We start from the raw sequence: 10,433 nt of genomic DNA on the forward strand, positions 1-10,433 counted from the left end.
ATATTCTGATATTATAGCTTGAATATCTTTCCTATAATACCTAATACTGATCTGGCCATTGTCCGTGTAAATTTATCATTATTTCTTTCCCCGTGTACTCAGTGCCTCTATTTAAAAACTCAAAATGCTGTAATACTTCTTATGGCTTTGCTTAGCAGCACTCACTCATTCAGGAGACTATGTATTTGAACTCATGAGCTTCTCTTTATCCACTTTCAGAATCCTTTTTTTCCCCTCATTGCTGGTTGATCACCTTTCATATCAACTAATATAAAATTTGGCAGATGGTTCTATGGCCAAATGTCATATCTGCCACTTACCCACATTTATGTGGGCTGGGGACTGGCACCAATACTTACTGCCTTATCCGACCAGGTGCCTTTGTGGCCAACAAGACTAGGAGTGGGATTTGAAGCAGAGTCTCTGATCTTGAAGCAAGGGGTACTACTGACAAGATGTCCACATTCTGCCTATTTCACTTACTTAACTATTTCTGACTATAGTTATTTATATTTTTCCACACTTATGCAGATTTCAAGGAAGCTCATGTTATCAACATCTCAGTTAGGGATCACCATTGTTGACTGGAACAGGAGTTTTTCTAACCGTGATCACAGCTTTCATGCATTAGGTTCTCAAAGATGTTGGAAATGTCGTTCATTCAATGTATGTCCCAAGTCTGTAGACAAAGATGTTCAAAGAGGTGTGGGTTAGGTGGATTGGCCATATTAAAATTTCCCCTTACTGCCAGGGGGACTAGTTAGGGTTGTGGGGATGGGGCCTGGGTGGATTGTAATTGGTGCAGACTCAGTGGGCCGATTGGCCTCCTTCTGCGCTGTCGGATTCTATGATCTATGAAAGTTACAATTTAGTGAAGGAAGATTCATAATCCCAACATGTACAAAATATAACCATAAGGATTAACTTTTATATAGAGAGAGCTCATAAACACTGTAATGACTATTTCATTTCTTTTTGTGATTACTTTGTCGTTCAGTTACAATTTGTTTTAATCGTCTTACAACAAAGAAGGAAAGAGTCACATCATTACCTAAGATGATAACACAAGGAATTAAACAGAAAATATCACCGCAAGTATTGTTATGACCCCTTGGTGATGAATAACTTTTAAAAAGAGATATAGGGGCTGATTTTCCCATCATGATCCACAATTTTTTGGGCTGGGAGATGCGCGCTGTCAGCCTTTTTCCGAGATTTGGTCCTACGTCGGGAATGCATGTGCATCTCCCAGAGGCGGAGAACAGTTGGAGTCCAGACCACACTGGAAACCGGCAGGAAGACAGGTAAGTCATTTGAATCTTTTTTTAATGTAGTTTAAGTATGTTTTCAATGTCATTATTGGGAACTTGCCAGTCCCAATAGAATCTCCCATCCTGCCAGGAGTACTTCATTGCGGCAGGGTTTAGACTAGCTCCCCAGGTTTGGGAGACCCAGCCGGAATGAAGAGGGGGGGCAATTGAGGCCCCCCCCCCCCCACCCCCAGCCAAGCCAGTCAGATGGTGGGGAGGTGGTGCCACCTGGGCATGGGCACCCTGGCAGTGCCATCCTGTGCTCCCAGCACTGCCCAAGGAGCAAAGTTCCCACGCCCAGGAGGCAGTTTGGCATTACCCACCAGGCATCAGGCAGTGCCAAGGGGACAGTGCCTATTGAAGGCAGGGCCTAGGGGTAGTCGGAGGAGATGGAGGTGGGTGGCTCTTCTGCCACTCTGCATGGCAGTAGATTTGGGATGGGGTGAGGGAGTGATTGGGGCAGGCTGGTGGGGGGGTGGGGGGTGAGGCCTGCCTCCCAAGGGCAAGGGTCTGACCTCAGGGGAGGGTCACCAGGGGGGTGGGTCTGCCAGGGTGAGGGGGATGGGGGGATTGCTACTGCTGCGAGTGTGGGCTGGCTATCGGGGCGCATCGAGGTGGAGGGGTCAGGGCTGGCCTGGGAATTGTTGTGTTGAAGGGTTGGAAGGGCAGCACTGCAGTGGTCCCGGGCTGGCCAGCGATTGGGCTGGCCAGCAAACGGAGAGACTGATAGATTGTGGCCACTGCACATGCTCAGAGTTCCAGAACTATCTGACTCTGACATGAATAGGCCTTGCTCCCCTGGGTTTTTAATGAAATTCATGAATGGGACCTCTGCAGTTCACAGAATGGGGAGATTCGAGTGTGATGTTGAACTGATAAAGCAGTAATGATCCAGAACAGTTTTCCCATCAATTCTGCAGTTTTGGGAGAATCGCCCTCATAGGTTCCCAGTGACTGAAACTAAGAATAGCACTGCAAGATTTCATGTTTTAAGACTTTTACTGTACCAAACAAACTAAAATTAGCATTTAACATTCTTTAGTAGGTAACTAACACATTAAACTATAGAAAAGGTATTCCCCATTAACTTATTATCACAACCAAAAGCCCATGTCGCATGTATACATTACACTACACTCTCACCAGAGATTATATATAAAGTCCCAAGCTCCTCCTGTCTTCACTGGAATCTCTTCTCCTTGCCCCACCAGCTGGAATATTCCACTGTCCTTTTTTTAAAGTCCCTTCAATCAATCTTCTGAACATAATCAAATGGACTTCCAATAGCAAAGCACCTGCTGGTGACTCCATCTGGCACTGGTGGGAATGCAGAGGAGATTGACTAGGTTGATCTTAGAGGGTTGGCCTATGAGTAGACTGGGACTATAGTCATTGGAATTTAGAAGAATGGTGGGGTGTGGGGTATTATAGAAACATATAAAATTATGAAGGAAATAGATAAGATAGAAGCAGGGATGTTGTTTCCACTGGTAGGTGTAACTAGAACTAGGGGGCATGGCTCAGAATAAGGGGAGCAGATTTAGGATTGAGTTGAGGAGAAACTTCTTCACCCAAAGGGGTTGTGAATCTGTGGAGTTCCTTGCCCAGTGAAGTAGTTGAAGCTACCCCATTGAATGTTTTTGAGGCAAAGATAGATAGATTTTTGAACAGTAAAGGAATTAAGGGTTATAGGGAGCGGGTGGGTAAGTGGAGCTTTGCAGGTGCAGCAGATAATTAAGTAGGCAAATGGAATTTTTCCTTCATTGCTAGAGGGATGGAGTTTAAAAACAGAGAGGTTATGCTGCAGCTCTATAATGTGCTGGTGAGTCCACACCTGGAATATTGTGTACAGTTGTGATCTGTAAAAAGATCAGCCATGATCTTATTAAATGGCAGAGCAAGCTTGAGGGGCTAAATGGCCTACTCCTGCTCCCAGTTCTTACATTCTTATGTTTTCTTACAGGAGGAGAGAGAGCTGGAAAGATGGAGCAAGGTCTATAGCACAGTGCCTTGATGGCCATAGCTTACAGTGATGGGAGAAAGGAACCCAGAGCTGGAGGAACATAAAGTTCAGAAAAGATGTAGAGCTGGAAGAATTTATAGAGGTATGATGGGTAGGACCATTTGACCACATAGTTGAAAATTTTGAAATTGAAGTATTGTTGACTAGAAGCCAATCAGCAAGCACAGAGATGATGGTGTAAGAAAGCAGTGGTATAATCAGACAAAGTCAGCATGGAGTTACAAAAGGGAAATCATGCTTGACGAATCTATTGGAATTCTTTGATCACATAACTAGTAGAGTTGACTGAGGAGAACTTCAGATGTGATTTATTTAGACTTTCAGAAGACTTTCGACAAAGTCTCACATAACAGATGACTGTGTGAATAAGCATGTGCGATTGCGCTTGGTGTCTTGAGATGGATAGAAAGCTGACAGGAAGCAAAGAGTTTGCATAAATGGGTCTTCTTCTGATTTTCAGACAGTGACTAATGGAGTACTGTAGGGATCTATGCTAGGATCCTAACTGTTCACATTATATGTTAATGATTTGGAAGAGGGAACTAATTATCTCCAAGTTTGCAGATGATACAAAGTTGGGTAGGTGAGCTGTGAGGAGGATACGGAGATGCTTCAGTGTGATTTGGACAGGCTGCATGAGTAGGCACATGCATGGCGGATGCAGTATAATATGGATAAAGGTGAGGTTATCCACTTTGGTAGCAATAATATGAAGGCAGATTATTATTTGAATGAGTGTAAATTGAGAGAGGTGGATATAGTGCATCATTTGCTGAAAGTAAGGGCACAGGTACAGCAGATAGTAAAGAAGGCAAATGGTATGTTGGCTTTCATAATGAGAGTATAGGTATAGGGATGTTTTACTGCAATTGTATTGGACATTGGTGTGGCCGCACCTGGAGTATTGTGTGCAGTTTGGTGTCCTTAGCTGAGGAAGATGTCATTGCTACAGAGAGAGTGCATCGAAGGTTTACTGGGCTGATTCCTAGGATGGTAGGTCTGTCATATGAGGAGAGATTAAGTTGGTTAGGATTGTATTCATTGGAGTTTAGAAGAATGAGTTTTATAAGTTTCTCAGAGAAACTTACAAAATTTTACAGGGATTGGACAGGGTAGATTCAGAAAGAATGTTCCTGATGGTAGGGGTCTCGAGAATTTGGGGTCATAGTTTGAGGATAAGGGGTAAACCTTTTAGGACTGAGATGAGGAGAAATTTTTTCACTTGGAGAATGATAAATTTGTGCAATTCATTACCACATAAAATGGTTGAGGCCAAAATGTTGTGTGATTTCAAGAAGAAATTAAATAAAGCTCTTGGGGTTAAAGGGATCAAGAGATATTAGGGGAAGAAGGGATCAGGATATTGAATTTGAGGATCAGCCATGAACAGATGGTAGAGCAGGCTTGAAGGGCCAAATGGCCTATTGCTTCTAGTTTCTATATTACCATGAGATAGGATACAGACAGCAGAGCTTTGGATAAATTTGAGTAAGTGGAAGGTGGAAGGTGAAGACAATCATGAGCAAATTAGAATAGTCCATTCTGGAGATAACAAAAGCTTAATGAGGATTTCAGCAGCAGATGGATGGGCAGAAGCAAAAATGGATAAAGTGACAAGTGAAAGTAGGCAGCCTTTGTGATAGCCAGAAGCTCAGCTCAGGGTCAAATTGAATGCTGAAGTTCAGCCTGAAAAAGGTGGCTGTTTGCAAACAGCATTTGATGCCAGAGACAATCGCTTTGACCTTATCCAGTGTTTAATTGAAGAAAATTGTGGCTCATCCATCCAGGTTTGGGTAAATCACAATGGACAGTCTGACAAAGCAAGGGTATTGGAGAGATTAGGGAGGTAGAGGATTACACTTGGAGCATTTATATTCTGTATCATTAGAAGTCACATTCAATTACTGGAAAACGAAATCAGTTAGCTGGCATTAATCTAAATAAAATTTGCAACAAAACTGGGTTATCTTACTTTAAGGTAAAATTAAATGCTGTACCTGGACCCTTTCTATCCTGATAATCCCAGCATTCTGCAACATTATTTGTATCCCTATAGCACCTTTAACATAATGAGATGTGCACAGAAGCATTAGAAAATAAAATATGGCACCAAACCACATAAGGAAATCTTACATCAGATGACCACAAGCTTGGTCAAAGAGATGGTTTTAAGGAGTATTTTAAAACAAGAATGTGAGATAAAGTCAGACAGGTGACTGATTGGGAGGTGGGAAGGGGGATGGGACGATTGCAAAACTTAGGGCCAAGGGCATGGCCACCAATGGGAGAACAATTATAATTGAAGATGTACAAGAGGCCAGAATTAGAAGAACACAGAGAATTTGGAGGGTAGTGGGACTGGAGGAGATTACAGTGATAGGGAGGGGTTCATTGAAAACAAGGATGAGAATTTTACAATGTTGCTTCACCAGGAGCCAATGTAGGGTCTGCAAGCACAGGAGGTGATAGGGGAACAGAATTAAGTGCGAGTTTGGACTCAGGCAGCTAAGATTCAGATGACCTCAGGGATATAGATATGAAGACACACGGGGTGGAATAATTGAATCTAGAGGAAACAAAGTCATGCATGAGGTTTCAGTAGCTGAAACAGAGGTGAAGTTAGGGAATCTTACAGAGTCTTAGAAATAGCATGAATCTGAGATCAAAAATTCATCTCTGGGCCAGATATGACACCCAGATTCTGAACACACTGACTGCCAGAGAGAGGGATGGAGTTGGTAGTTAGAGAATGGAGATTGGAGCAGGGATCGGAAACATAGACTTCAGTCTTCCTGATATTTAATTGGAAGAAATTTCTGCTCATCCAGCACTGGATATGGGATAAGCAATTAATAATTTATAGACAGTGTGAGATTGGAGAGAGCTGGTGGTGAGGGAGAGCTGGGGGTTGTCAGTGTCAAGTGAAAACTAACACCGTACTTTGGGATGATGTCACCAAGGGGCAGCATGTGGTGAGAAATAGGAGAGGGACAAGGGTTGATTCTTCGGAGAAACCAGAGGTGACAGAGTGGGTGCAGGAAAAGAAGCCATTGCCAGTGATTCTCTGACTAGGGTTAGATAGATTAGAATGGAACCAGGGGAGAGCAGTCCCACCCAGCCAGACACTATTGGAGGAGGATGGTTGGTGAACTGTGTCAAAGGCTGCAGACTTGTGGAGAAGGATGGTTGGGGGGGGGGGGCGTGGTTGGTAGGGAGAGTTTACCTTTGTCACGGTCACACAGGATCTCATTTGTGACTTTGATAACAGCCATTCTAGCACTGCAGTGGGGCAGAATTCTGTTTGGAGGAATTCAGACATGGTGTTCTGGGAAAGTTAGGAATGGATTTGGAAGAATATAGAACATTACAGCGCAGTACAGGCCATTTGGACCTTGAAGTTGCTCCAACCTGTGAAACCAATCTAAAGCCCATCTAACCTACACCATTCCAATATCATCCATATGTTTATCCAATGACCATTTAAATGCCCTTAATGTTGGCAAATCCACTACTGTTGCAGGCAGGGCATTCCACGCTCTTATACTGAGTAAAGAACCTACCTCTGACACCTATCCTACATCTATCACCCCTCAATTTAAAGCTATGTCCCCTCATGCTAGCCATCTCCATCCGAGGAAAAAGATTCACACTGTCCACCCTATCTAATCCTCTGATCATCTTTATATGCCTCTATCAAGTCACCTCGTAACCTTCTTCTCTCTAACAAAAACAGCCTCAAATCCCTCAGCCTTTCTTGATAAGACCTTCCCACCATACCAGGCAGCATCCTGATAAATCCTCTCTGCACCCTTTCCAATGCTTCCACATCCTTCCTATAATGTGGTGACCAGAACTGTACGCAATACTCCAAGTGCGGCTGCACTACAGTTTTGTACAGCTGCAACATGACCTCATGGCTCCTAAACTCAATCCTTCTACCAATAAAAGCCAACACACCGTATGCCTTCTTAACAACCCTATCAACCTGGGTGCTAATGTTCAGGGATCTATGCACATGGACACCGAGATCTCTCTGCTCATCCACACTACCAAGTAACTTACCATTAGCCCAGTACTCTGTATTCCTGTTACTCCTTCCTAAGTGAATCACTTCACACTTATCCGCATTAAACTCCATTTGCCACGTCTTAGCCCAGCTCTGCAGCTTATCTATGTCCCTCAGTAACCTGCAACATCCTTCCGCACTGCCCACAATTCCACTGACTTGAGCGTCATGCGCAAATTTACTAACCCATTCTTTTACACCCCCATCCAGGTCATTTATAAAAATGACAAACAGCAGTGGCCCTAAAATAGATCCTTGCAGTACACCACTAGTAACAAGTGACAAGACATTCAAGCACTGTAAGAGGAAAGGGAAGATGGAAATAGGCCGATATTCTGAAATGACAGTGGGGTCAAAGGATTGGTTTTTTGAGGTCAGGGCAATAACAGTAGATTCAAAAGCAGGGAGGAACCACACCTGAAAAGAAAATTATTTACATTATTACATGGGAAGCAGAGGAGAAGTTGGGTGATCAGCAGTGGAAGTAGCTGGAGAGAACAGGAAGTGGGTCTCATGGACAAGATGAACTCGGAAAGGGCATGAGGGGAGAACGGAGAGAAACTTGAGAAAGATGTGAGGTCAGGGTTAGGGCATAGGGGGAGCATTAAAATAAGTTTGGTCAGGTGGGCAGGAGGAAGGGAAGGACAAGGCAGAAACAGCTGATTGGATTGTCTCACTTTGAATAACTAAGAAGTCCAGGAGCTCCTCATACTTCTTAAAGGTAGAGTGGAGGGGAAAGGTTTTGAGAAGACAGTCAGCTGTGGCAAAAAAAGTGGAAGATCCTGGAGCAGTGAGCAGTTTTAGCAGGCAAGACCAGAACCTGGCTGTGTTTTGTATGAACCAACCTGATTTGCTGATGAATGGCCAAATCAGTTACCCACCCAATCCTTACAAATCTGCATCCCTTGGATTTAAGAGAGTGAAAATGTAGTCAGAACCAAGGAAAAGAGGCAGGGTGACTGGGAGAAAATGTTGCTGCCTGACGCTACCACAGTTAATTGTTAGCTGTGGCTCGGTAATGCTCTCTCCTGAGTTATATTCCCTACCCTATTAATTGTCTACACGTGCATTACCTCACACTTTTCAGGGCTAAATTCCATTTGCCACTGTTCTGTCCATCCAACCAGCATGTCTATATCATCCTGTAATCTAAGGCTTTGTCACATCACCAATTTACCATACCACCAGTTCTTGTGTCATCTGCGAACTTACTGATCCATAACCCCCACATTCGTGTCCAGATCATCAACCTACACGACAAACAACAAGGGACCCAAACAATCCCTGCGCAACACAACATGTCATTGATGAAGACGAACATCTCGCCAAGGCCATCCCCACGCCCCCACTTCTTGCCTTCAAACAACCGCACAACCTCAAACAGACCATTGTCTGCAGCAAACTACCCAGCCTTCAGGAGAACAGTGACCACAACACCACACAACACTGCTACAGCAACATCTGCAAGACATGCCGGATCATCAACACAGTACATAGTCTTGCAACTCGGCCACTGTTGTCTACCTGATACATTACAGGAAAGGATGTCCCGAGGCATGGTACACTGGGGAGACCATGCAGACACTACAACATTGAATGAATGAACACCGCTCCACAATCACCAGGCAAGACTTCTCTCTTCCTGTTGGGGAACACTTCAGTGGTCACGGGCATTGGGCCTGTTATCTTCACGTAAGTGTTCTCTAAGGCAGCCTTCACGACACACAACAGCGCAGAATTGCTGAGCAGAGACTGATAGCCAAGTTCTGCACACATGAGGATGGCCTCATCCAAGTTCTTGGGTCCATGTCGCTCTATCTGTAACACCCATGACTTGCCTGGACTTGCAAAATCTCATTAACTTTCCTGTCTGGAGACAATACACATCCCTTTCACCTATGCTTAACGCTCTCTCCATTCATATTGTCTGTACCTTTAAGACTTGATTAGCTGTAAAGATTCGCATTCCAATCATTATTTTGTAAATTGAGTTTGTGTCTTTATATGCCCTGTTTGTGAACAGAACTCCCACTTACCTGATGAAGGGACAATGCTCTGAAAGCTAGTGGCTTTTACTACCAAATAAACCTGGTGTTATGAGACTTCTTACTGTGTTTAACCCAGCCCAACGCCGACATCGCCACATCATGAACACAACTGGACACAAGCTTCTAGTCACAAAAACAACTTTCCACCATTACCTTTTGCCTCCTGCCACTAAGCCAATTTTGGATCCAATTTGCCAAATTGCCCTGGATCCCATAGGCTCTTACCTTCTTCATCAGCTTTCCATGTGGGACTTTATCAAAAGCCTTACCGAAGTGCATGTAGACTATATCAACTGCACTGCCCTTATCTACATACCTAGTCACCTCCTCGAAAATTCCATCAAATTTGGTCTCCCTTTGACAAAGCCATGTTGACTATCCTTGATTAATCCTTGCCTCCACAAGTGGAGATTCATTCTGTCCTTCAGAACTTTTTCCAATAGTTTCCCTACCACTGACGTTAGATTCACTGGACTGTAATTTCCTGTTTTTTTCTCTAGTTTCCTTCTTGAATAATGATACTGCAATAGCTGTTTTCTAGTCCCCCGACACCTCTCCTGTGGCCAGAGAAGAATTAAAAATTAGCATCAGAGCCTCTGAAATTTTCTCTCTTACCGCCCACAGCAGTCTGGGATATATCTCATCTGGGCCTGAGGATTTATCCACTTATAGGCCTGTTAAACTGTTAATACCTCCTTCCTCTCAATGTTATTTTAGTAAATCACAATTAATATAAATCCCAGGTTTCTATACCCACACCATCCTTCTCCATACAGAACACAGATGCAAAATACTCATTTAAAACTTCTACGTACAAATTTCTACATTGGTCTCAAGTGGGCCCTACTGTCCCTCTTCATCCTCCTGCCCTTAATATGCTTATAAAATACCTTTTGGATTTTCCTTTATGTTGTCTCCTTATGTGTTTTTTCATGTCCCCTCTTTGCTCTCCTACTTTATTTTTTAAGTAACCCTCTCACTTTCTA

The sequence above is a fragment of the Carcharhinus amblyrhynchos genome, chromosome 16 (genome assembly GCF_965287045.1).
Source record: "Carcharhinus amblyrhynchos chromosome 16, sCarAmb.v2.hapA, whole genome shotgun sequence".
NCBI lineage: Eukaryota > Metazoa > Chordata > Chondrichthyes > Carcharhiniformes > Carcharhinidae > Carcharhinus > Carcharhinus amblyrhynchos.